The following is a 12,865-nucleotide window of genomic DNA, read 5'->3' as shown; positions in this document are numbered from 1 at the left end:
GCCCTGGAAACTATGGGGCTACTGCTCTCCGTGCCAATCCGCAGAGTCACTGCAGGTTTGTCCCGGGAAATGCCTGGCTCAGGTGGCGGGGCCACGCAGGAGGTGCACTCGCCACAGCAGAGGTGAGTTGTGTGGGGAAACTTCACCCTGGGGATCTGGGCGGGTTTCCTTCTGGAGGGACCTGGGCTTCTCTCCCACCCCTCCCTGGGCCGGCCAGTCACCGTGGCCTCTCTTCCTCTTCTAGCAGGACAGCTGCTGCAGCGACAGAGATGAGGAGTCATCCATCTCCACCAGATCGCCCCAGCGCACCGCAGCACAGGCTGAGTATGGCTTCAGCCTCGAAGGACCACTGCCCAATATGCTGGAAGACCTTGAGCAACGCAGCCTTGACCATGCCGTGTCTCCACCGCGTCTGCTTCAGCTGTATCCGGTGGTGGGGAGAGTTCAACCCTGTGTGCCCCCTCTGCAGGGGGATGTTGACATCCATCCTGCACTCATTGCCAGGAGAGGAATTTAAAGAGTTCCTGAGGAGACAACCATCTGTGGCATTCTTGGGCAGTGACCAACTGCCAGAACAAAGAGTGTCCAGGTCGGGTGCCTCCCAAGGGGGATGGTACCAGAGGCCCATGGCCAGCACCAGGTCGGGTGCCTCCCAAAGGCGATGGCACCACAGGCCCATGGCCAGCACCAGGTTGGGTGCCTCCCAATGGGGACGGCACCAGAAGCCCATGGCCAGCACCAGGTCGGGTGCCTCCCAAGGGGGATGGTACTGGACATTAGTGGCCAGCACCAGTGCTGTTCCCTCCCGAGAGGCAACTCCTGAGCCCGGACCAGCCCCCTCTGCCACCGCTGCCACAGCGGATGCAGATGAACTGCTGGACACCTCGGCGGCTGCTCTTCAGGGAGGGCCCAGCTGCGCCCCCGCTCCCATCCCAGGGGAGCAAGAAGAGCTGCAGAGGGAGCCAGGGGAGGCTGCAGCACATGTCTCTGCTCCCAGGCGGGCAAGGGGCAGCTCACGACGGGGGCCCCGGCGCGCTCTGAAGAGGAAGGCCAGTAGTACTATGAGGCCCAGGGAATTTTGCTCACCTGCCAAGATGCTACGGTACTGGTGATGCTGGAAAAAGGCCCCAGGGGCAGCTGGCGGAAGGAGGGCCGGGCCAGCAGCAGGGCCTCTGCCGATCCCCATGGGGACCAGAAGGCTCTGCTCAGGAGTCAAAAACGTAGCTCTCGCTGTAAATAAAGACATGAAAATGAAAGAGCAAACTGTTATTAACAATGTGTCTGGCATCGTTATCCCCTCCTGTGCTGCTTTCTCCCCTTTTTCCTAGTGCTCGGCCCACCTTTTCCCCCTTAGGGCTGCACTGGTCCCTAAGGCCTATGGGGTCAGTTTGGTGGCAGAGGGGCTACGGTGATGGATGTGACCCGTTTCCTTGGGCCTTGGTAGCTGGAGGGTGTCTGTAGCATTCCAAGTCTGCTTAAGACACCTGGAGCGCTGTATTCTGGGCTCTGTTTTTGGACCACGCTCCCTAGGACAAGAGAGGCATGGACTTACCAGACAGAGTCCAGTGAAGGACCATGAAGATTGTGACAGGACTGCAGCATCTGATGTTTGAGGAGAGGCTGAGGGAGCTGGGACTGTTCAGACTGGAGGAGAGAAGGCTCATGTGGATCTTATTTTCTAGAAATGCTTGACAGAATGTGCAACGAGGATCTAGGCTCTTTTCAGTGGTTCCCAGTGATAGAGCAAGAGGTAAGATGCACAGAGACACAGGAAGCTCCATCTGAATGTCAGGAAACACTTTTTTTACAGTGAAGGTGACTGAGCAGTGGCACAGGTTGCCCAGGGGGGCTTGTGTACACTCCATCCCTGGAGGTGCTCAAAAGCCACCTGGACGTGGTTCTGAGCAACCATTTCTGGTTGACCCTGCTTGAGCAGGGGGCTTGGACCGGATGACCTCCAGAAGTCTTTCTGAACTCAACCACTCTGTGGAAGAGGAAGAAAGCTTTCACAATAGCACCAATCCAAGGCAGTGTCCAGTTAATGCTGTCAGAGGGGGATTCGCTGAACTTTGGCATGGCACGTTCATCCAGTCTGTGGTTAGGTTCTATCTTCTCATCAACAGGAAGCACATTTGCAAATCACCAACTAAAAATGTGGGTAAGTGGCCATCGTTCCTGCTGGGCAAGCAGAATCTGTCAGCATGGGCCTCCCACACACCAGGTTGGCACTGCTGGGATCCTAATGCAATGGATGAAATAGATCCTCAGCCCTGCACAGTAGGGTGAAGCTGAGGGCTTTCCCCAACCCTATGTCAGCAGCCAGTCGGCTCCAGGGAGTCCTTCCTCCCATGGGCAACCACTAGAAATGCTCAGAAGGGCTCTGACATCATGAGAAAAACCCCTCAGTCTTGTTTAATAAGCAAATAGGCTGATAATTCCTGGGGGAGGAAGGGTTGTGGGAAAATCAGGAAATCTGCAGAATGAAGTGTTTGCACCCAAAGTGATAGTTTCCTGCTGAAACATTGAGGTGTGGCTCTCCAGCCTCTGGAGTAGGACCTGTTCATAACAACCCCACTCCCACGTGTGCTGTGTGCTGCAGCACCATACAATGCAAACCTCAGTGCAATGCACCATACAGTGCAGAACTATCCAGTGCAAACTTTGCAAAGCCTGACACCTGGTTTGCGTTTGGTGTCATCTGGGAAGAATCCACTGGCTTAATCCAACCGATGAACCCAGCTGCACCATGGAAAGGCACCATCTGCCCACACTGCAAGACATTTCCATGGTTTAGTCTTTTACCAAGCTTCTCTCCCACAGCACCACCTTTGCTGTGCTGCTCCATGAGCTTAAATAACAAAATCTAAAATAAAAGCTGGTGGATCAACATGGGACCAGGTCCTTCATGTTGCCAGGTCATACAAGCGGACTTGGTGCCATGGGGGTTTTCTGGGCCTGGGTTCACCAGGGCTTTTCCAGAAGATCATCATGCTCTACAGAAAACCAGCTGCAATGCTCAAGTCAGACTTTTATTTGTCTGTCTCTTGTGAGTGCAAGGACTCAGGTCATCGAAACAACACTACACGTGCTCCACAGCCATGCTGCAGCGGGGTCCCAGCCCAAGCCCAGTTGAGATCCATCACAGCACCACCAACAACAATTCTCTAAACAGTCAGAAGGATTTAGGAGACCAGTAATAGGATTATAAATCCTGTTCCCTTGGTCAGCACCATTCACAAGAGCTCAGCCAGTACCTGAGCCCTTTACAGTCTGTCCCATTAAAGCTCTGCCATGTTCATGGTGAGGACCTGATGGCTCTTCCCTGACTCAAAAAAAATATCTCTCTCAGAATATTATTGGAAATCACAAGCAGCTTCTCTGTATTTTTAATAAAAGGGGTGTCACATCATGGCCCTCTGGGTCAGCAACCTCTGAGGTGCTCACACACGCCAGTCTGTGCAGAATGGGCAGGTGAAAGACCAGTCAGCCCGGCGCAGCAACTTCCACGTGTGAACCAACCGGGAGATGAGAGTTCATCACTGGCCATGGCCTGTAACATTCCTGCTGAGCTCAGCCTTCCCTCTCCCCTTTTGCCCCGCTATGGAGAGTTAGTTGATCCCCATTTCCCAATCTCAGCCCTTGGCTGAGTTTTGGGGGTGAATCAGAGCTTGGGGCTGGGAGGAACCAATGTCAGTTTAAACCAAATTGGGAAAGATGCTGTCAAGATCTGGAAACCTGAAAGCGGCAGAGGTCAGTCATCCGAAGCCATCTTCATCTTTGCTCAAAGCTAGAAACCAACTGTGTTTGCCTTGTGAACCAGACCTTTGGTGCCCTGGGCAAGTGGTCTGTCCTGTTCCTTCAGAGCAAAGAGCCAGATCCAGTCAGGATGCAGCTACCGAGCAGTGATAATCTGGATTTAACCAAGTAATGGTATGGTCATGCTCCTCATAAGCACATGAGTTCATCTCAGAAAAGCATAAGAAAATCACCTTAAAATATTAAAAGCTTACAAGCATTTTCCTCATAGCAAGTGATTAAGTACTATATTCCCAAAAGTTTCTTCCAGTCAAACATGTCTGGAATGGGATAACTTTACTGGAGTTGCTAAATACTCAGTAATTGCTCAAACCAAGGAAAGACAATAGGATTTGTGGTGGTGTTTAGGGTATGTTTTGGATTTTAAATGTAGGACAATATATAGTCACAGGACTGCAGATACATTTTAGTTCCTGATTATTTGCCATATCTGTACTTGCCTGAATAACTGTGGGTTTTAAAGCTGGTTGTCCCAAGTGAATTACTAACTGGCAGTTAGTCAAGAATAGAAGGGTGAATGTTGACCTGGAGAAGTGTTTAACATCAAAATCATTAGAATTATGCTCCCTGGTGGAAAAAAAAAGGGATTATCCTGATTCAGTTCTTCCCCATCACTTGCTCACTTGGGTTTTGAAATATGAGGCTTCATCTTTTTGCTGGTCAGTTTGGCAAATGCTGTGATCTGGGACAGGGACAACCACCTTTTCCACAGGCATATACAAATGTCCCCTTATTTATGCATCAAATGAACAACACAAAAGTATTTCCTCCTCTTAGTAAGAGCCCAAAACTAAGCTGCTATTTGCTGCCACCCACATGCCTATGTGAGGCAGAGCTCTGGAGCCTGCCTCGGTTTTGCAACAGGATTTACCCAACAAGAGCGTTACTAACCCAGGGAACACCACCTTTCCTCTGAGCTTGCAATGTGCATTATTGACACAAATTCAATTAAGTTTCACAGCAACCCCCGGTGAGGCAGGTGGGCACAGATTAGTCAAAGAATTAATTAGTAGAGAGAAGCCAAGTTAGAAAATGAGCCTTTCAGTTACTTCTACCCTGCCCTTGATACCGGTTTCTAGTATAAACACATTATTTGTCGGGTTACATTAGAGCAGGCCCCTGCAAGTCGCCTTTCTGCACCCATCGCTGCACTAGAAACCTCCCAAATAGTCGCCCTCCCAGACCCTGCTTCGATGCCATCAGCACGATGGGTGCTGGGCAGGTTGCTGCACCCCTCCTCGCAGGCGGGCACAGACCTGGTACCTACCACCCCTGCCCGAAGGAACCTGTCTGACCCATGTGTGCTCTGCTGGCACAGGCTACAGCTGCAGAGGTGGTTGGAGGTGGTCATGGAGGCAGATCCAACAGCCAAGATACCCAAACCCAAACTGAAGTGGAGCACTGGGAACCAAAACCTTGATGAAAATCCCAGCTACTGCCCAGCTCCTCTTAGGAGATGAGGACTTGCTCCCTGTTGTCCTGACAGCAGCACTTATTACAGTGTTCTCCAGAAAACCCAGGCAAAACCAAGATCTCTGTGTCTGGCTTTGCTGATACAAAAAACCAAATTACAGCTACCACCTGTAACTGTAGTTTTTCCATTGAAAGAGGCAAGGGAGAAAAGGGAAGGACAATTTAGACCAATTTGAGACATGAAGAAGCGAACCATGGATCCTGTGTCATGCTGTGCTGGGCTTGTGTGGCAGAGTTTTTGGTAGCAGGGGAGGGGGCTACAGCGGTGGCCCCTGTGAGAAGCTTCTTGAAGCTCCCCCAGGTCCAAGTTGGACCCGGCTCTGGCCAAGGCTGAGCCAATTGGTGATGGTGGCTGAGCCTCTGTGATAACATATTTAAGAAGGGGAACCTGAGAGGGGGTTAAGACTTGTAAAGAGGAGTTACGAGAAGGACACCTCTGCGAACACCGAGGTCAGTGGTAGGAAGGAGGAGGAAGGGGGGGGGAGGCACACCAGAGCAGAGACCCCCCCTGTATCCCACGGTGAGAGGGCAGGGCCACCCTCTGCCACCCATGGAGATCACCGGTGGAGCAGAGGCCAACCTGTGGCCTGTGGAGGAGCCCACCCCACACGGCTGTGCTTAAAGGAGGCTGTGACTGTGGGAAGAAGCTGCCCCCCTGTTGTGGTTCATTGCTGGGAGGGCTGCAACAGGCAGGGGTGACCCACGCCGGAGCATCTCCAGAAGAATGCATCCCGTGGGGAGGACTCACGGCAGAGGGAGTTTGTGGAGGACTGCATCCCGTGAGAGGGGAACTATGTGGAGCAGGAGGAAAAATGCAAGGAGTGCCCTGCAACCCCGAGGAGGAAGGAACAAAATAGCCTGGGAAGAAGGGAGGGATGGAAGAAGGTGTTTTTAAAATGTGGTAACACTTCTCACTGTCCCACTCTGTCTGTAAGTGTTATGGTTAGTGTTTAATTAGTGGTGTTCTTTTTTTCTTCCCCTAACAAGCCTGTCTTTTGCCCATAACAGTAATGGGTGAGACACCCTTCTCTGTCCTTATCTCCATTCCCGAGCCTTTTGCTTAATTTTCTCCTTCCCATTCCTGAGGCCGAAGGGTGGATTGAATGGCATCATGGTGCTCTGTTGCCCTCTGGGCTCAGACCATGACACATGTTCACTGAGTAAGTTTACAGTGAAGCCTAAAAATAAATCCTGAACTTTCAACCTTAACTAGAGCATCTTCTCTCTCTGGCCCCTGGCTCTAGTGCGTGCTCCATCACCTTCTTTCCCACAGTCTGCAACACTACAACAGCATAAAAACTTGCTCTGAGGTGCAACTTTGTGTATTCAGCACAGCTCTGCTTGGCTGGATCTCTTTTACACAGAGGTGAATCAAGGCAGGGGAAGGGCTGGAGCACAAAGTGCTGAAGGGAATAACGGAATAACATTCCAGCTCAGTAATGTCATTTTTGCACCTCACTTTCTATTACGAAACTCTAGTTTGAAGCTCGTGCAACCAGTGCCCCCAGCACCGCCCTCTTGCATCCTCCCATGTGAAACACAGGGTTACAAGACACCCTCTCTCCCCCCCCCCCAATATAATATTTTTTAAAGTTATACTGTATTTCTGATCTGTAGAAACCCTGGCCAGCTCAAGAAATGCTGCTCCCCACAACTATTCCTCCTCCAACTTGGTCAACCCAGCTCCTAGCTCACCAGTTTTGTCCCCATGAGCTCAGCCTCTTCCGCTCCCTCTTCTCCTGGTAGGTTCCCTCCCCTCTTCCCTCCCCAAGCAGCAGAGAGTTGCCACTTTTCACCACCTGGAAGGAGAAGCTGCTTGTCCGCAGGCTGTCGGGCTCCCAGGGCTCAGGCACCTATCTCCATCAGGCAGTGGAGGAAGGAGAAGACCACGAGGCTGGCTCCCTGCCACAGGGTGAAGGGACCACTGAATGGGAGCAGGCAGCAGGCAGGGGTCTGGCCCTGCTCACCTTCAACTTCATGAGAACCAGGCAACATGCCAAAACAAAGTGGGCATGGGCTTTGCATTTAGTCCCCAGGTTTCTGCACCCTTCCCCCATATTCTTGTAAGAGGCTTTGTTCTTCCCTGGATGCCACCCAGCCAGGGTAGCATGGAGGTAGCTTCTTGCAGGCTTTCAAACCAATGTTCCTGGGGATAAGGCCAGATTCCTGTTTCTCAGGACTTTCCAACAGACTAAATCTGGGTTTCCTACCAGGCTGACAAAGCACCTTTCCCCATCCGTGCACCTCCCTCCTGTACTTGTCATCCATGGCTCAACATTTGCCACCTTTTACTTTCATCTGGAAAGAGCTGACTGATGGGTAAGAGTGCAGCTGGTCCCATCACAACAGCACTCAGGTTGGGATTGCCTCCAGGGCTGGGGAGCTGTGAACTTCTGGGTGGCCAAGGGACAACTATTTTCCCTGTTGCTATTTTCCCCTGTGACAGGGTGCTGGATTCAGACATGCACGCTCCTTGGCTCAGTGCTCACACAGACCCTGCTCCTGATAGAAAAGAAAAAACACAAAATACTAATGGGCAGGAAATTCACAGCAGTTTTCACTGGTCTTTCTCATGGTATATGACTTCAGGTGTAAATTCTTCCTCTACTTGGGGTTTGGTCACTTCAGCTGGATAAAGAAGCCCATGTTTGGGAGATCCAGCCACCCGGGGTACTGGCAGGAGTAGCATCAAGTCGAAGCTTCCTTAGAATCCATGGAGTCCCTGCCTGCAGGAACGACCCTTTGGTAACACTGAAGGAACATAGAGAAACCCTGAAAGTCCTGCAGCACTGCTACCAGTAGCTCTGGGGACTTGGGATAGAACAGGAGAAGGAGGAAACTTGGAGTCTGGATCTTCAGGATCCACCCCATGGGATTTCCTGGGAAGGTCTGGGGTGGCTCCTGGACCTTTCACACCCACTTGGTGCCCCAGCATTTACAAAAGGAGTCAGCAAAGCTTCTCTTAAACTTGTCATTAGCAAACACATGAATCAGGGGATCCAGACAGCTGTTTGCCATGGTGAACACCCAGCTGACATAGTAGGCAATTTCTACTTGGTGCAAGATCTTGCAAGACATGCCACAGTACTTCACAGTGACACCAATGGTCCTGCAGATGTGCAGGGGACCAAAACAGACGGCAAAAATCACCAGAGATGCTGTTATCATCTGCAGAGACCCATTCTTCATCTTCTTGCCTCTGGAGCTTTTCTTTGCCACTTTAGCAATAGCAGGTCCCAACAGAGCTCCGTGAGTCAAGGAGATGGCAAAGGGCAGGAAGAAAGAGACCACAACCAAAACCATCTTGTAGACAAAGTAAATGGAGGACAACTCTATGAATATTTAGACATTTTGCTGAGCCATCAATAACTGAAGTCTTGACGAAGAAGAAAGGCAGCCCTCGGACAAAGAGGACAAGCGAGGAGAACAAGCACAGCTTTCTCAAGAAGCTCCTCTTCTTCCGGGGAGACTTGGTCTTCTCCCATACAGTGACTGGTGAATGCAGATGAGTGTCAGGAAATAGATGCTGCTGTACACGTGGGCACTGTGCAGGAAGACTTTGAACTGGCAGAGAAACTGCCCAAAAGGCCACTGGTTGCCGAGGCTGAGGTAGGAAATCCTGAGTGGAGCAACAGGAATGATCAGGACATCTCCCAGGGCCAGACTGAACTGTAGAATCATGGCACTGATAGATGTGGAAGCAGAACGCCCAGAAGTTCGTGCCATTCAGCAGGACACAGCCCAGCAGGAGAAGGGTCCCCAGGGCAGGGATGGTGGGGTGCAGCCCCTGGGGGATGCTGTCCACACTGGTGTTCATGAAGGTGAGGAAGGGCAGCAGCTCCAAGAACTTAGGACAAACCCTCTGTGCTGACCTGCAAGGGGCGGGGTGGAAAAGAGAAAGCAGTGAAACCACTCGAGCTCATTATCTTAAGGCTGAGATGGCCACAGAATCATCACAGAATCATTCAGGTTGGAAAAGACCCTTGGGATCATCGAGTCCAACCCTCAGCCCGACTCTACAAAGTTCTCCCCTACACCACATCCCCCAACAGCTCATCCAAACGACCCTTAAGCACACCCAGGGATGGGGACTCCACCCCCTCCCTGGGCAGCCTATTCCACTCTCTGACCACTCTTTCTGTGAAAAATTTTTTCCTAATGCCCAGCCTGAACCTCCCCTATTGCAGTTTAAAGCCGTTCCCTCTTGTTCTGTCACTAATCACCTGTGAGAAGAGACCAGCACCAACCTCTCTACAATGTCCTTTCAGGGAGCTGTAGAGAGTGACGAGGTCTCCCCTCAGAGGCAACAGTGGCTGAAGCAGCAGAGGCAGGTTTTCAAATGATCCCTGATCCTGAAGATCTGTGGCCAAAAGCTGACCACTAATTATCCGAGCCTCCACAGGAGGAGACCTGGGTGCAAGGGGCCAAGTCCTGCTTTTCACATGCAAATAAATGACCTCAGGGGAATCAGGCTCAAACCTGCCACGCCCAGCTTGACTTTCTCTGATTGCGCTACAAAGGAAAGAGAAAGGGCTACAAAGGAACTGCGGGAGCAGCTTAAATGTTCACCACTACTAACTGCTGGTGGGGGAAGATGAAATAGATGATGCTGTTACTGCTTGGCTCCAAAAGCCTCTGCATTTAAAATCACTAGTGAGATCCCAGCATCACCCACACTATAATTATTTCAGACAGTTTTTTTAGAGCGCAGTTGGCAAGCAGCTTACCAAACTATTCCCTCTCCTCCTGCCAGACTTCCCAGCCCTGCAGACAGAGCAGCCCCCATGCACCCTTCCATCTGCCTTGCTCGATTGCCATACCCAAACGTCTCCATTTTCCTGCCAAGCAGGACACCCCACTGGGTACGGGGTGCTGCTGGCACAGGCAGCGTCTCTGCTGCACGAGCTGGGTGTCTCTCCAGAGGAAGGACAGCAGGGCAGGTGGCTGATGCTGCTCCCTCCACCCATGCCAGCTCACACCCTTTAGGTAGCTCTCCATCGCCAGTGGCACCAACAGCTGGGGGGCTGGCTGGGGGCACAGCATCCTCCAAAGCTGCTCTTTCCATTGAGCACAACTGTAACCGTGGGGTAACCCAAAATTGTGCCAGGATGCTGTTGGCAGGAGTGACAGCGGGGTGAGGAGTGAGACTGTCACAGTAGCACCAAGCTCTGCCTGGAGGGTAACAAGCCTCCCCCTGACTGGGACACAGTTTTTAAGCCCATTGGTGTCTCACCAATGGTAAAACATTTCCCTGACCATTTGGGAATCTCACATCCATACATGGATGATGCTGAAATCATACATTTTTGATTATGTTTAAGCACCTTGACTCTTGTATGGGTCACTCCGCCTTTGGGGTATGACCATGTCACGTCCCAGCCTCTCCCCAGAATGCCCAGGGCCGTTTTGGGATAATGGCTCCGTGTAATGACCCATTTCAGGAAGATGCTCTCAGCCTGCCCTGCTGCAGTCACAGCTCGGAGTTCTGTACCACATCCTGAGGGATGTGGGACAGACCCTGAGGAGAAAACAGGCTTGAAGGCATTTTTACAGCTGATGCATTTTTAGACAGAGGCACCTTTGGTGTCTCCTGGCTTTGGTCAGCCAGAGAAATTTGCAGTTAGGCTGCAGCCTCCTGCGTGCTCTGGGGTGGATGCATGTGGTGGCTGGTGAAGGAACGTGGCTTGAACAGCTCAGGAGGGGTTGAGAACCAGTTCGTGCTCACCAGGGCTTCCCCAAGCCTGGATGAAACAGCGTGTCATTTCCTTAATCTAGCCTTTAACTCCCATTTTGGTAAAACTGGGAGTCTAACCCAAGGGGTCGGGGGAATGTTGATTATTATTTGCTAAGCCATCAGCTACAGACAGCAGCTTCTAATACAGAGAGATCTACCCCTACTGCAGTCATTAACCATTTGCTTCCTCTGTCTTTCTCTACATTTCCCAAAAAGTGAGCCTTTCCAAATTAAAGACTTTTTAATAATGTTTTGTTGCTGTCTTCTGGCATCATCACCCACAAAGCTCCAGAAATCCTATCCTGTTGCAGAGACCAGCCATGCTGACAAGTGTGTCCTTTCGTTTCTACCCAAAGCTGAACTGCTGCGACAGCAACAACCAGCTCAGCTCTCAGGGTGACAAAAATCCACAAGGTCGTGGGCTTTATTTCTCCCCACACTAGCTGTGGCCTAGATTTGATGACCACTCTGTAGAAAGCAAGTTTTAATATATGCAATAATTTCTTAATGAAAGAGGCAGAATATCTGTCCTCTTGAGTGAGAGAAGAACTTTGGAGCAGTAAGAAGAAAATACCTAAGAATTATTCAAAAATTTGAAATCTGCTTTAATATAACAAGACAAAGCAGGAAAAAAAAGAGTTAATTTTCACTTAACTTGAAGGTGACTCACACCCGGAAAACAGTAGAATTAATCAGGATATAAAGGAAGGAATCAGGACCAGCATCCAGTTCCGTGTCTCTGCACACTACAGGGATTTTGCTCGTTCTTTATGTAAAAAAAAAAACCCTCACCTGTTTCAGCCTTTATGAAACCTCAACAGCATTGCACGGGATTACACCCATGGAGAGATTTGCCTCTAGAAACTGATTCCTGTTAAAACAGAATATGAATAAAACACCGTACGCAGCTACAGGGGAGACTTACCCCATCCTCCCACAAGACTCAGTCCACGGTGCAGCTGGTGGCAGAGCAGCAGAAGCATCCAAGCTCCCTCAGACTTGCCGAGAGAAGAACTGGTGGGCAGGAAGAGGGTCTGGTGACCCCCCAGTTGTATGGTGGAGAGGAGAGCTCGGTAACGAAACTGCAGCAGCTTGGAGAACTGCGGGCAGGAAAAGCAGCAGCTGATTTATGAGAACAGCTTGGTTTTGCTCAAAATCCTCCAAAAGCAGGAGGCTCTGGGGTTGCTTTCACCAGGGGAAGGTCTAGGAGATGCTGGTAAGTGGAGCACAGTCCCTGCGTGTCAAAGATGCAGGTGAAGCCGTTGCTCTGATGACCAGCATGTAGGCTGATCCCACCGAGCACCAGGGAGCGGGGTCCAGCTGCAGCAGAAAGCATCGAGGGGTGCAGAGCTCAGCAGGGTTGAGGTGACACCGCTCCCCCAAACTGCTGGAGTGCCATCAGCTCGGTGGCCGCAGTGGCAGGGCCACATGGGATGAGCTGGGCAGCCAGTTGGGGTTTCCAGTTGCCGCAGACACTAATAAATGTGAGTAGCTGTAACCTCAAAAGCAGAATTTGACACCAAAGAGAGGGGTTCAGCTCTTTGGTTTGACCCAGCCTAAGACCTCAGCTATAGCATTTAAATCCAGCAGTTTTGGGGTGCTGTTTACTCTTTTGGCTTGGTAAAAGCTGCAGATTCAGCGGGATGATAAGATCTGGATGGGGAGGCACGCCCTGAGTCACACCAAGTACTCCAAACAAGCATCATACTCTAGGTCAGAAAATGTGAATTTCTGAAACTGTCTCCCTGCTTCCTTCCCAAGCAAAAAAAAGCTCCAGAGGGCTTTGCTAAGACATTCAGAAGATGATCTCTGGCGTGTTGACTCCAGCAGTCTTCTGGTCCA

At 51.0% G+C, this 12,865-nt stretch overlaps 1 long non-coding RNA gene and 1 pseudogene across 1 annotated transcript; both read right to left on the bottom strand.

Moving 5' to 3' along the window:
- Positions 1 to 227: 227 nt before the first annotated feature.
- Positions 228 to 1,769, bottom strand: LOC141953187 (uncharacterized). Its single transcript, XR_012631879.1, has 3 exons — positions 1,553 to 1,769; positions 1,087 to 1,230; positions 228 to 524 (listed from the first exon to the last, which is right to left on the bottom strand). It is a non-coding gene; the product is annotated as an uncharacterized LOC141953187 (long non-coding RNA).
- Positions 1,770 to 6,980: 5,211 nt separating this feature from the next.
- LOC141953205 (P2Y purinoceptor 4-like) lies at positions 6,981 to 9,123 on the bottom strand (annotated as a pseudogene).
- Between the last annotated feature and the right edge of the window lie 3,742 nt (positions 9,124 to 12,865).

Source organism: Strix uralensis, chromosome 21 (genome assembly GCF_047716275.1).
Source record: "Strix uralensis isolate ZFMK-TIS-50842 chromosome 21, bStrUra1, whole genome shotgun sequence".
NCBI classification, from domain to species: Eukaryota; Metazoa; Chordata; class Aves; order Strigiformes; family Strigidae; genus Strix; species Strix uralensis.
The sequence above is the reverse complement of the archived record's forward strand: the minus strand, read 5'-3'. Positions and strand labels throughout refer to the sequence as shown.